The sequence below is a fragment of the Pan paniscus genome, chromosome 22 (genome assembly GCF_029289425.2).
Source record: "Pan paniscus chromosome 22, NHGRI_mPanPan1-v2.0_pri, whole genome shotgun sequence".
Taxonomy (NCBI): domain Eukaryota; kingdom Metazoa; phylum Chordata; class Mammalia; order Primates; family Hominidae; genus Pan; species Pan paniscus.
The window spans coordinates 24,811,625-24,825,522 of record NC_073271.2 but is presented as its reverse complement, the minus strand read 5'-3'; the positions used below and the strand labels follow the sequence as shown (position 1 = coordinate 24,825,522).

At 38.1% G+C, this 13,898-nt stretch overlaps 1 protein-coding gene across 6 annotated transcripts in view; it reads left to right on the top strand.

Annotated features, from left to right (window-relative positions):
• N6AMT1 (N-6 adenine-specific DNA methyltransferase 1) overlaps positions 1–13,898 on the top strand; it is a 302,573-nt gene that overhangs the window by 241,489 nt on the left and 47,186 nt on the right. For 3 of the 6 annotated variants that reach the window (XR_010111110.1, XR_008622442.2, XR_010111106.1), the window contains one exon: positions 12,499–12,590. The exons of 1 other annotated variant lie outside the window; for it this stretch is intronic. The gene's annotated coding sequence lies outside the window, so the exon portion shown is untranslated. Of the gene's footprint in view, positions 1–12,498; positions 12,591–13,273; positions 13,800–13,898 lie in introns of those variants that run through there. 2 more of the 6 variants (XR_610889.4, XR_010111107.1) reach the window with 2 other exon arrangements.

The window sequence follows — 13,898 nt, the reverse complement described above, 5'->3', positions numbered from 1 at the left end:
CTTCTCTACTTTTCTTGATGCACACCTGGTACTTGCATAAGGATTGGCCATTGGTATGTTGTTAAGATAATTCAATAACACATAAGGCACAGAAATATTTAGTTTCTATCTTTCTTTTGGTCAAACTAGAGATATCTTCTTCCTCATCTTGATCCAGTCAATCATGAAATTCTACCATTTTATCCATGAAGGTTTCTTAACTTGGTTTCCTTTTCTCCATTGCTATCGCTTCTTTAGATTAGGCCCATTATCTCATTTTTAGGCTACAGTACACAGCATCTCCTAACTGGCTTTCTTGTCTTTGGTTGTCCTTCTCTGTAGCACTTTGGTAAAACCTACAGTTTCTCCCATAAAAGCAAGCCATTCCTCTCCACTACACCTCTCTTGAATCTAGACTGGCCTTGTGACTGGCTTTAAAAAATGGAATGTGGTGGTGATGACATTGTCCACATTGTGAGCTTGGGCCTCAAATAGCCTGGCAGATTTCACTCTTGCTTGTCCTAGAATCCTGAGACCATGTGAGTGAGCTCAAGCTAGCGTGCTGGTGCATATGAGACCATGTGGTGGAAAACCAAGGAGCTCCGGCAGACAGCCCCCAATCACCATGTACGTGAGGCCAGCCTGGATCATCTAGCTGCCAGACAATTTGCCAGCTGACTCCAGACACAGGAGAGGGCCAGGTAGAATGAGCTGAGCTGAGCTGCTCGGAAGAACTGCCCTCAGGATCATGAGCTAAATATTCATTCTTTTAAACCTCTAGGTTTTGAGGCAGTTGTTTCTTTTGCAGCACAAACCAACTCATACACCACTAAAAACAAAATCAGACATGTCCTCTCCTTTGCTTAAAACCCCAGAATGCTTTCCACCACGTGCTATAAATAAGACCCTGAAGATCAGGATCTTGCTGGCCTCTCTAGGCTTAGCTCTTATTAATCTCTACCTCATGGTTTTCTCTCTGGCAATGTGGAAACACTTAATTTGCCTGTGCACCGTGCTCCTCCTTCCAGTTCCTTTGCTCTTCCTATACCTCCTTTCGCATAGTGACCCTCTACATAACCTTCAAATTGCAGACCAGATCCCACCTCCTCCAGAAAGCCTGATGGGTTAGATGCCTTTGCTTATGCTTTTCTGATACTCCATTCATATTCCTACCCCTACACTTAAGGACTTTCTTTTAAAATACTTATGTTAATACCCCCTAAAGTAGATTGTGAGCTTCTTGAGGGCAAGATTTGTATCTTGTTTTCGTTGTGTTCCCTCTGCCTAGCAGGGTGAATGACTATTGAATAAATGCATACCCCAAGTTTCAGGAATGTAAAACTAAAATGTGGAAGAAAATGGTACCCATAATTTGTGGCTACTTTGTGCCTTCTAAAGATCAAATAACCACCCATGATTTTCATCTATTTATTTTCATGTCTATAAATTCTATTTTTCTCCTTTACAACAAGTTGCTTTCTGATTGATATATACTTTATGGATTCAAATCAAATTAGAAGCAAGAACACAGAGAATTTTTTTTCTCACTCACAGCAGTTGTAAACTATCATGCTTATATTAAAATGCTTCAAAATGTAAAACTTAAAACTGGTCTCACTTTTTCATAATTCTGAACTCAGAATAGATGAATTCAGCTAGCTTGGCTTCCTAGAGAAATTCTACAATTAATTTCAGAGTAAACTCCTATCCCCGCATAGAAACCCGCCTAGCAAGAAGGCTGCTCAAGTCTCAACATTTATGAGCCATGAATGCAAGTGTTGACTGAAAGTTTTTTGCTAACCCCAGGTGGAGAAGTGAGGCATTTGTGTGGCATGAGAGGTCTACGCCAGTAATGCCTCTGGTAATGTGATTCTCAGCTCTGTTGAGAGCAACACATGGGGCTTCTTCTATTTTTTTTTTTTTAATTTCTGTTACATGCAGAGGCAAGTGCCCACTGTTATATCAATGGAAAAATTGTGTATCCAAGTGATCTTTTAATCCCTTTGATTCATTGTGTCTCAAAAATCACACAAATGATAACCTATGAACACATCAATAGGAATGAAGGTTGGAAAGAAAAGAATCCAATGAAAACAAGAAAAATTAACATATCTCAGAATCACCACCCTAATATCATACAATGATGGATAAGATAAGTACATAACACACATACCCTTTCTGCCCACAAAATTGTGGCAAGGCTGAGTCAGTCTATATACAGAAAAAGATATGAATATTTTGCTTGGAAATCCAGTCTGAAAACAAAGAGAGGAAATGACTTAGCAGAAGATTTGCACATGAACTACCCAGTCGACTCTGAGCACAGCAAATCAAACTGAACTACCTGAATGTGCCACTTGCTTTTAGACATTATCGGATAATCTTTATGTCATACTTTTAAAGCTTGTTTAAGATTTCAGGTTTGTCTGTGAGGCTTCTGTCATGTGGCTTCTAAGCAAAAATGATCCCAGTTGTGATTTTGGAAATGCAGTTTTGAAAATTCTGATTACAAGCAATGCTGTATGAGGGACTCGGGTAAAAGTGATGGAGTCATACTCTCTGCCCTGATTACAAATGAGACAGCACTTGTTTGGATCGAGCATCACAGCACAGATAATTACATAAAATGGGAATGGGAAGCAAGATGCATGTACTATCATTCTAATGAGATTATTTTCTTCGTTGCAATATTGATTTAACTCAGGACAAAAAAGTACTCCTTTTCGTGAGTTTTGTTTGCCTGAGTCTCTCTGAACTTGGGCAGGTTTCACTTGGCAAATTACAGTGGTGCAGTGGGAGGCAGAGGTTGGACATGAGGGAATGGAAATTTGCAATTAGACAGGCATGCTTAGGGTAGTTAATTTTATGAAATGGAGGCAAAAGTAAAAGCATAATTTGGTGGATCAACGGAAAGCCAAGTTTGATGGTTTTACGTTAAAAAGTGATAAGATGTCTGTTTTTGTCCATCAAGGCTCCATTTTCAGCTCAGACAACAATAAAGCAGTTGCTAGCTCTACAAAAGAGGGCAAAATAGAACCCGTTGTCCTAACTGGAGAACATGGGGTGGCCATATGCGGAAAGCTTCATGTAACCTGTGGCTAGAGAATAGTGTCTGGCATCAAGCAAGTACAACAAGTAGGCAAAAGGGATAAAAAGTTACAGGATGAACCATTATTAGTGGGGTATTTTGAAGGCAAAATTTCCTTTTACTGAAGATACTCAATGTACCAAAAAAGGCAACTTATGTTTAAAGAAGATAGTAATAAAGGTCCCGAATGAAGGAACTACAACCACTGTAGGCAAGTGTAGAACAAGCACAGTGTGGATAAGGGTCTCTACTAGTTTCTTCAGTGGAACTGGCCCTTTAATAAAGCAATGCAACAGGGTGGTCTATGCATGTGTTGTCCAATAGCCACCAGCCACCTGTGGCTATTTAAATTTAAATTAATTAAAATGAGATGAAATAAAATATTCTATTCCTCAAGCATATTTACCACATTTTAAGGGCTCAATTACTACATGTGCCCAGGGCCTAGCATACTGGGCAGCACAGACAAATCAGTTCCATTATTGTAGAAATTTCTATTAGACAGCACTGAAAGAGCATTGTCTTGGGAGCCTGGGAGTGAATCATGAGTCTGCAACTTAGTCATGGAGTGGCCACTGTTTCCTCATATTTAAAATAGGGCTAGGTGATATAGTTACCTACCTCCTGGAGCTATTATGAGGATTAAATAAATGAGTTATTTTTAAATAAGATGTGTAGAACCATGCTTGGTACACAGTAGTGTAATATCAGTAGTTTTTAAATGAATGGAGCCTGCTGCCTATATTCTATAGTTTGTATATATTTAAGCTCATGTTAATTTTTAGTGGTAATGATGACTAACATTAATTGTACACTTAATCCTTGTGGATTTGATATTTTACTTCCTTTGATTTAAGTGCCATTAAAATCTCATGAGGAAGACTTGATTATTACTTAATAGATGAGGATGGCACTACTGCACGCCAGCCTGGGAGAAAGAGCGAAACTCCATCTAAAGAAAAAAAAAAAAAAAGATGAGGACATTAAACACATAGATCGTAGATCATTCAGAGATAATTTTGAACTTTGCTGACTTTTAACTGCTATAGCATTTACCTGCGTGATAAACTACCAGAGTCCCAAGTCTATGCTATATTGTTTTTTATCCTTTAAACTAAATGTAACACATGTCTTTCCTGGCTTTAACTCTGAGTTAAAGAAATGTTCAAGAATACCTGATGTAATAGTAACAGCTAACCTTCACAAGCACTTAACATATGCATCACGTAGCATGTAATATGTGTCAGTCACTGAGCTAGAAACTTTATATGCAGTATATTAATTGATTTTATCCTTACAATACGTCTATAAGTTACAAACTAGTATTACCCCATTTTATAAATGAGCAAATTTAAGCTCAGAGAGGTTTGGTAAATTGTCTAAGTTCATATAACCAGTAAGTCACACAACTAGCCCAAGGACTCAAATCCTATTTCTAATGTCTGTTTTCATAAGCCCTGTGCATACTGTCTTTCAGTATAGAGTACAAGAATACATAGGTAGTTGACCTAGGGGGATGCTGCCTGACTAGTGCAAATACTGGTGCTCAGAATAGACAAAGTCAAGGAACTTCACTTAATAGCTACTTAACTACTTAAACAAGGCTATTTTTGTCCTGTGTGCTATGCGTGCATATCCTGACTCGCCCTTTCCTTGGGGAAAATTGGGAGAAAATAGTACATACATGGAAATGTACTATTAGCTACTGCGACAGATTTGGCAAGGGCTGTGGACCACAGCCTCTCAGCAAAGGAGGAGAGCATCCCTGCCAGCAAATACCTGCTTCCCAAGCTCAGTTCCATAGGATTCCCCCCTTGCACACTTCCCAGTCTCCTTCCAAATCAGCTGGATCCCCGTGAGAAAAGGAAAAGTGATGTATTTGGGAAGTCAGATCTAAGCAAAGACCAACTCTCTGCTTGGAGTTCTCAAAATAATTTTTAATGAGATAAAGCTTCTTGAGTCAGAGGATATGACATTCTCATTTGCATGATTCAGAATGGCAGTGACGCCACGGGCAGTCAGTCATTGGAAAGGAGTTCCCGAACGTGAAACGCTGAACAATTAAACAGGCACTGTAGCTGGCACAGAATGAATTATCTTAGATAACCGAAGCCTGTTCCATTGGGCCCAGCACAGGAAGCTGGTGACTATCAGAACTTCACAGTAGGTTATTCCTGTTACCGCCCTAACGTTTTCCTGGTGTGGAGACGGATGGCAGATAGGTTTCAGAAGGACAGAAGTTGCTGAACTTCTTACCCTGAGCATAGTGTACGGTGCTTATTTACTTACACCTTTGTCTTTGCAATGGCTCAGAGAACTATTCGTATTGTATTACAATGGGAATTTGTAACCTGGTAGCCACGCAGAGGAAAAAGCTCTTTAAGTCATCTCGGAGTCATATACAGAAGGTTGATTTTGTGTCCTGACAAAAGGGTTCACAGTTCCTATTATATTCTGAAATGGGCCTCTGGTTTCTAAAAGAACAGAACTTTAAAAAATACTTGGTATTTAAAAAAATACTTGGGAATGTGGGTATGACTGCCAGACTTAGCTACTAACAGCCCATTTATTTGGTAGGCTTCCTGTTCAGTCTCTTCTATTCCCTAAAAAAGTTGCCATAATTTTGAAAACAAACAGACCCAGAGAATTGCCCTGTGTGCTTTTAGAATCACAGTTTCCACCTAAGTAGGAGTTTAAGATCTCACCTGTGGATTTTCAATAGTAAATGATGTCAATAGTAAAGATGAGGTATTTGCGGATCATCCTGGCTCGTGGGGAGAGCCAGCTTTGTTCATTTTCTCTTTGTGACTATGCACACTAGTGCTGGCAGGCCTTTTGACAATTGAGGACTGCATTCCTAACCTCTGTAGAGACCCAGCCTCGCCCTTTCAGTGCACAGGTTCAGACTTGCTTCCTCTCAGGCCACCTGGAGCAAATACTCCTTCTATAGTGATGTCAGTCCCCATAATCTCATCCAGTGGGTGAGTGTATCACAATCAGGGTTTGGTGGCTGGTTTTAGAGAAAAGCTGTGGATTGTGAAAATGGGGTCCGATCAAGTGGCAGTAATGCTAGGAGCCATAGGAATGGGAGGAAATAGGACTCTGACTATAAATTTCTTATGTGATGTGTTGACAATTGAAATAAGCCACTTGCAGCAGGAGAAAACCTGTCTACACTGCTTGTACTTTTTGCTCATCCCACCATCAAACTCCAGTGCTATCTTTTCTATGGTGATTCATCAGGGAGGCATTTGCTGCCAAGAAATCACTTATTTTGGTTTTCTTTTAGCTACTGTCATTAGCTAAATCCAAACTGTACAGCAAGAATTGGAAGAGAGAGTTAGAAGCAGCCATCCTGATAAAGTTTTCTATAAATATAACTTTTTCCCCTGTAAGCCAAAAGTTGTAAGAACAAATAGTTTGATTTCTATTTTACCGTGTGGACAGAGAAACAGAGTTGGTAATGTTGACATCGATAGAAAATGAAAACACATTTTGTGACTGCTCTCTAACACTTCTTTCTACTAAACCAAAGAATGGTTGGAAAAAATGAAAACATCTTATGCTGTTACTGAGAATAATTGGTCAAGAAACTCTTCTGTTTAAAAAAATTGAAGTTATTTAATTATGAAAGGTTAAAATGCAAGAAAATTCACTTGCAACTACAATTTTGCTGCCACAACTGATAAAAACATGTGACGTAGTAGAGATCTCATTTAGAGTTCTTACTCTGATAAAAGCTAGGAGACTGTTAGATTTTGGGGTTCCACCCAAGACATACTGATTTCTAGAATCTGCATTTTAATAAGACTCTCAGGGAATTTGTATGCACATTTAAGTTTGAGAAACTCTGATATAGGGTAATATTTCACGAACTTAGATAACCATCATAATTGCTTATGTGTAGAGCTCTTCAGAAATATATTGTACAGAGATAATTCATGAGTCTTATTCAACTCACTCATTGTTTAACAAACTTTCGCCTTTACTTCAGTAAGATATTGACTAGTTACCACAGCAAGCTGACTAGTCCTGGTTTGTAGCTCATTCTCTAGTATTCCAAAGCATTTCTGCACACTCCACTTGATTGTATATGTTTACTGGATACTGTTGTGTTTGTTCATCAGCCTGCTAATGGTACAGTGTAAATAATATAAATTGATAAAATCTGAGTGTGAAGAGAGTGATACCATTTATTTGTTGTTGTATGTGGACAGGGCAACTGTAAGTGATAAAAAAAATTTTTAAAAATCTAAGAGGTTAGGCTCCTGTTTTTTTTTAACAAAGTCTTGAAGTCTTCACTCCAAAGAGACTAAAACTGGAGATTATATATCTTGTCTTTGTGTGTGAAATACACAAGAAAATGGCTTTACTGTTTAATCAGTAGACTTATATGAGAAAAAGCCTGTACTTGACATAAAAAGTCTGTCAAATGCGTATGTTTATGTTTTAGTTTCATATAAAGGATTAACCTTAAAGATGTACATATGTCATTTTTTTTCTGATTTCTTGCTTTATGAAACTTTTGGGTTGAGCAAATTGTATGCTAGTTATAATTTTGTCAGGGTTTCTACTACACATATTTCCAGATCTCATCCAAGACCACTGAATTAGGGTGGGGTTTAGAATATGTATTTTTAAAAAGACCTGCCATTCAGCTAGGATTGGAAATTATTGAAGTAGAGAATCCTGGTTGACCAAGCAACGTTACGGAAGTAGGAAAACTTCTACAGGTTTAGATATTTTAAGAATGTTACTAGCACATTTGCTAAAGAATTTCCAGAATTTTTACAATAAAAAGCAATCTCAGCTGATTCCACAGATAATCTTTTGGATATTGTCTCCTTTCCTAGTATGATGTTTTTGAAGTTTTCCTGGGACTGGACCAGCTGGTCCCTCTGAAACTGTCCATTTATAAACCAGGAAGAGGGAGAGCTTTGGATCAAAATTTCCCTATGTCAGTTTTGGAATATCTAAATTTTCCTCTGCACCCCAACCCCATTGAAGTTGGTGAGAGAGGCACACATACTTTGTTTGGGGAGATTCATTACTCTCTAGTGACTTCCTGTTTCCTTAGTCACTGTTAAACCTACATAAAAAACTGAGCTTAATTAATCATTAACTTTCTTTCTTTAAAAATTTTATTATTATTATACTTTAAGTTTTAGGGTACATGTGCACAACGTGCAGGTTTGTTACATATGTATACATGTGCCGTGTTGGTGTGCTGCACCCATTAACTTGTCATTTAGCATTAGGTGTATCCCCTAATGCTATCCCTCCCCCCTCCCCCCACCCCACGACAGTCCCCAGAGTGTGACGTTCCCCTTCCTGTGTCCATGTGTTCTCGTTGTTCAATTCCCACCTATGAGTGAGAACATGTGGTGTTTGGTTTTTTGTCCTTGTGATAGTTTGCTGAGAATGATGGTTTCCAGTTTCATCCATGTCCCTACAAAGGACATGAACTCATCATTTTTTATGGCTGCATAGTATTCCATGGTGTATATGTGCCACATTTTCTTAATCCAGTCTATTGTTGTTGGACATTTAGGTTGGTTCCAAGTCTTTGCTATTGTGAATAGTGCTGCTATAAACATATGTGTGCATGTGTCTTTATAGCAGCATGATTTATAATCCTTTGGGTATATACCCAGTAACGGGATGGCTGGGTCAAATGGTATTTCTAGCTCTAGATCCCTGAGGAAATGCCACACTGACTTCCGCAATGGTTGAACTAGTTTACAGTCCCACCAACAGTGTAAAATTGTTCCTATTTCTCCACATCCTCTCCAGCACCTGTTGTTTCCTGATTTTTTAATGATTGTCATTCTAACTGGTGTGAGATGGTATCTCATTGTGGTTTTGATTTGCATTTCTCTGATGGCCAGTGGAAAAAAAAAAAGTTAATGATTAATTAAGCTTTATAACTTTACAGCAAATCGGCCTTAAGATATGTTAAAGCTTTCTCCTTTTATTAACATTGTGGCATTATGATGTAGTGGAAAATATATAGGATTTGGAGTCAGATATACTTGATTACAAATTGTAATACTCATACTCACAAATTGTGTGAAGTTATGACTCTCAAATCCTGTTACTTTAATAAAATCTTTTTGAAAGTTAAATAAAATAATGTATCAAAAAAAAAAAAAAAAGAAACTGAGCAAAGGGGGTTTTGAGAAGACTAAGCTGTACTGATTCCCTCTGGACCAGTGGACTAAGCTTGTCCTTCAATCCCCTGATCTGGTTTATGCAGCCACTGTATATGCCTTCCAGGCCCCTGCGGAAACCTGGATACTGGTAGGTTATGTCTCTATGGAAAGATAAACAACCTTCACATGACAGGAGGGCTGGAAAATGAGATTATCACCTGCCTTTTAAATTAGAGATGGCAGCTACAGTTATTCCTGGATCAGATTTGAGTCTTGTCTTTAAGGCCTTAAGAATGTACATTTTAAAAATGATGTTTTAAGTGAGCTGTCTTCTGGACTTGCCACCCTGCCTGCGGTCCACTCTTCTAGCTGCTCTGCATAGCTCCAATATTTGGCTGTCAGATACATACCCAATGTCTACATGAGCATTTGTTTATATTAGGGCCTTTGCTTTGGAAGTGCACATTCTGGCTATTTTGGATGAAAAATGCCATGATTTATTTTGATGTGTAGGATCTGGGTTGGAATATCTGCTCGATGTCGAGGTGATTGCGTGATCACGCTAAACCTAGGCCCACTTATTTATAACTGGAGACAACACCACAGCACTGTCTCCCTTGGCTTCAGAATCTGGCTGTCTGGTTATAATTTGCCACCCACCTCCTCCTCTCTAATTACCAGTGAGACTTTAGAGAAAGAGGTAATCCAAATCCAAGCACACTAAATGCATCAAATGTCTTTGAGAAGAGACCTGCCAAGACTCTGGGGTAAATTCTATGGTTTCTCACATTATGCCTGTGTTTCCCAGACTTGCCTGATCTTAAAAGTCCTTGTGTATGGGGAGGGATGAGGAAGGGCTGTACTTAAAAAATGTAGATCCCAAGCCTTCCCAGGAATTTTCACTCACTTGGTCTGTTGGGGGTGCGAGCAGGTGATTCTTATGAACAGGTAAGTTCAAGAATCCCTACTTTAACTAATATTTTGGGATTTATTTCATTCTGATGCTCTAATACTGCAAGCTCAGGAAATTATGACCAGGGATGTGTGTGAACACAGTTAATGCCAGAGCACATGGATGCAGGGTGCTAAATGCTTCTTGTGATTCTGCAAAAGCCAATGGCAGCACGTGACGCTCACTTGTTCTAAACAGTAGGACTGTTCAAGAAAACTTTTGCAGGCTGGGCGCGGTGGCTCACGCCTGTAATCCCAACACTTTGGGAGGCCAAGGTGGGCCAATCACCTGAGGTTGGGAGTTTGAGACTAGCCTGGCCAACATGGTGAAACCCTGTCTTTACTAAAAAATACAAAAATTAGCTGGGTATGGTGGCAGGCACCTGTAATTCCAGCTAGCTTGGGAGGCTGAGGCAGGAGAATCACTTGAACCCAGGAGGCAGAGATTGCAGTGAGCCGAGATCGTGCCATTGCACTCCAGCCTGGGCAACAAGAGTGAAACTCTGTCTCAAAAAAAAGAAAACCTTTGCAGAACCTGTGATCTAATCTGAACTCCAAAGAATATCACAGAAACTAAAGTTGGCCTTATTTATAATAATGCAGTCAAAACAAGCAATTCTTAACTCATAGTGGTTGCAAAGATCAATTAAAACCATATCCAGTCTTTATAAAATAAAAACACCATATTTTTGATATTTTAAAATATCAATACTATTAAGTTAGCATGTCAAATAAAAAGGAAGCTTATACTATATATAAATGTATGTATTGTATACATACATATGTGTATATCTGTGTAGATACATATGCTATTGTTACTGGTGGAGGGTACCCAGGTTCTTGGCTTTTGAATAAGGAACTGGACAAAATGCACAAAGCAAGGAAAGAATGAAGCAACAAAAGCAGAGATTTATTGAAAATGAAAGTACACTCCTGAGGGTTGGAGTGGGCAGAGCATAGGGGCTCAAGATCCCTGTTACAGAATTTTCTGGGGTTTAAATACCCTCTAGAGGTTTCCCATTGGACACTTGGTGTAGTCCCCATGCAAATGAAGTAGTGGCCAGCAATCAGTCTGATTGGTTGTGGAAAGCAACCAGTCAGAGACTTAAGTGATGTTACAAAGGCTACACCCTATGCAAATGTCTGATTGGTTGTGGAAAGCAACCAATCAGTGGTACTTTCAATTTTCCATCTGCCAGGCAGGAAAAGGGCAGGGAGGTTGCAAAGAAAGTAGCCTCTGGTCCTTTTGTTACTTAAGTGTGGTAACTTCGGGTTTTCCTTTTGATTTAGTTCTAGGAAGTCAATGTGAATTGGCCTTAGGTTCCCTGCCTCCAGATCCTATTCTCCTGCCTCACTATGTACACAAATCTTTATACATATAAGGTACATGAATAACACTAGGTATAGAAAGTTTATGGATGGTACCTGACTTATGTTAATTTTAGCATTGGAAACAGTTCAAATGGAAGAGAGCTTACAAATAATTCATTTCAACTACTTCATCTTACTCATCAGGATATTGAAACGTGGGGAGGCTAAAATGAAACAGATGGTTATTGTTGGAGCATGGACAAGAACTGTTACTGTCAATATTTTGCTCAGAGCACATTTTAATTTTATTTTAAATCAGATTCATCAAAGCATAATTTATGTGATAGAAAATGCACCCATTTTCAGTGTTCAGTAAGTTTTGACAAATGTATGCCCTTGTGTAACCACCGTCCTGATCAAAACAGGTAACATTTCCATAACCCCAGAAATTTCTCTCATGCCTCTTTGCAGTGCACTGCTCTGATCTCTATCCTTATAGATTAATGTTACCTGTTCTAGAATCTCATATATACGGAATCATACTACGTATGTTCTTTTGTGCTTGGCTTCTTTTGTTCAATGTAATGTCACTGAAATTGATTCATGTTGTTGCACATTTCAGTATTTGTTCCTTTTTATTGCTGACCAGTATTTTATTGAATGAATATGCCACAATTGGCATATTCATTCAGCTGTTAATGTACATTTGGATTGCTTGTAGTTTTTAGCTCTTATGAATAAAACTGCTGTAGACATTCATGTAAAAATGTTTCTGCGAATATAAATTTTTATTTTTTTAATTAAATACTTAGGAGCAGAATTGTTGGGTCATATAAGTATGTGAGTGGGTTTGAAGTAGTGTCTCATTGCAATTTTAATTTGCATTTCTCTGATTATTAGTGACCTTGAGCATCTTTTCATGTACTTGTTGGCTACTTGTATTTCTTTTTTCGCTTGTTCAAGTTTTTTGCCCTTTAAAAAATTTTTTTAACTTATTTTATTTTATTGTTTATGTAGAGATGGGGCCTGGATGTGTTGCTTAGGCTGTGTGAAACACCTGGTCTTAAGCGATCCTCTCACCCTGGCCTCCCAAAGCATTGGAATTATAGGTATGAGCCACTGTGTCTGGCGTGTCTTTTCTTTATTGCATTGTTTGTCTTATTATTATTGACTTGTAAGAGTTCTTTATGTATTGTAATATAGGCTCTTTTTGAATATATGTATTTCAAATATTTGCTCCCAGTCTGTGCTTGCCATATCATTTTCTTAACAATGAATTAACTAATTTGTTTTAGGATTTATTTTATTTGCTCTATTGACTTCTTAGTTAAACTTCTTTTTAATTAATATTTAGTAGTTGTTCTAGCCCTAAAACTTATCAAAGTTTACTACTTCACACTTCATAGTTCCTAGTTAACACTTACACTTACTATAACTACACTTAATACACTTCTCATTGCAATAACCATATAATAGTTTAATTCTATTTTCTACTCCACCCATCCTTTGTGCCATCTTTTACATACAACATAAAAAGTCCACCATTTAATGCTTTTTTTCTTTAAATAGTTGTCTTTTAAGGAAATTATAAGAACAACAATAAAAATGTATTTGTTATTTACTGTTTCCTGTGGGTTTCAATCCTGGTATATTTCAGTTTCTATTTGATATCATTTTTTTCCTACAGCTTGGAGAATAGCCTTTAGCATTTCTTCTAGTGCAGATTGATGCTGACAAATTCTTTCAGCTTTTGTTTATCTTAGAATGATTTTTTAAATCCTTTCTTTTACAGGATATTTTCAATAAATATATTCATCCTTGTTGTTACATTTCTGGTGATCTTCATTTTCTCGTGTAGATCCATATTTCCATCTGGTATCATTCCCTGTCTACCTTAATCTACAGACTACCTTGCCAAATAAGGTAATAGAAATAATCTCTGTTTTTTTAATTTTTTAATTTTTATGTTTTTTTAGAGGGAGTCTTGCTCTGTGGCCTAGGCTGGAGTGCAGTGGCATGGCCCCGGGTCCCAGCTTACTGCAACCTCCACCTCCTGGATTCAAGTGATTCTTGTGCCTCAGCCTCTGGAGTAGCTGAGATTACAGGCATGCACCACCATGTTTTTGTACTTTTAGTAGAGATGGGGTTTCATCATGTTGGTCAGGCTGGTCTCGAACTCCTGATGTCAAGTGATCCACCCCCTTGGCCTCCCGAAGTGCTGGGATTCCAGGCATGAGCCACCAAAAATAATCTCTTTGAACTTTAGTTTTCTCATAAGCAAAATGAAAGGATTAGACTGGATTGTGTTAGGGTTCCTACATGTTGTAATATTTTCAAGAATCTTCTAAAAGTATGTTTTGATTACTGGGCTTATTTTAATATAAGTTCCATAAGTATCTTTTGCAATAGCTAGCTTT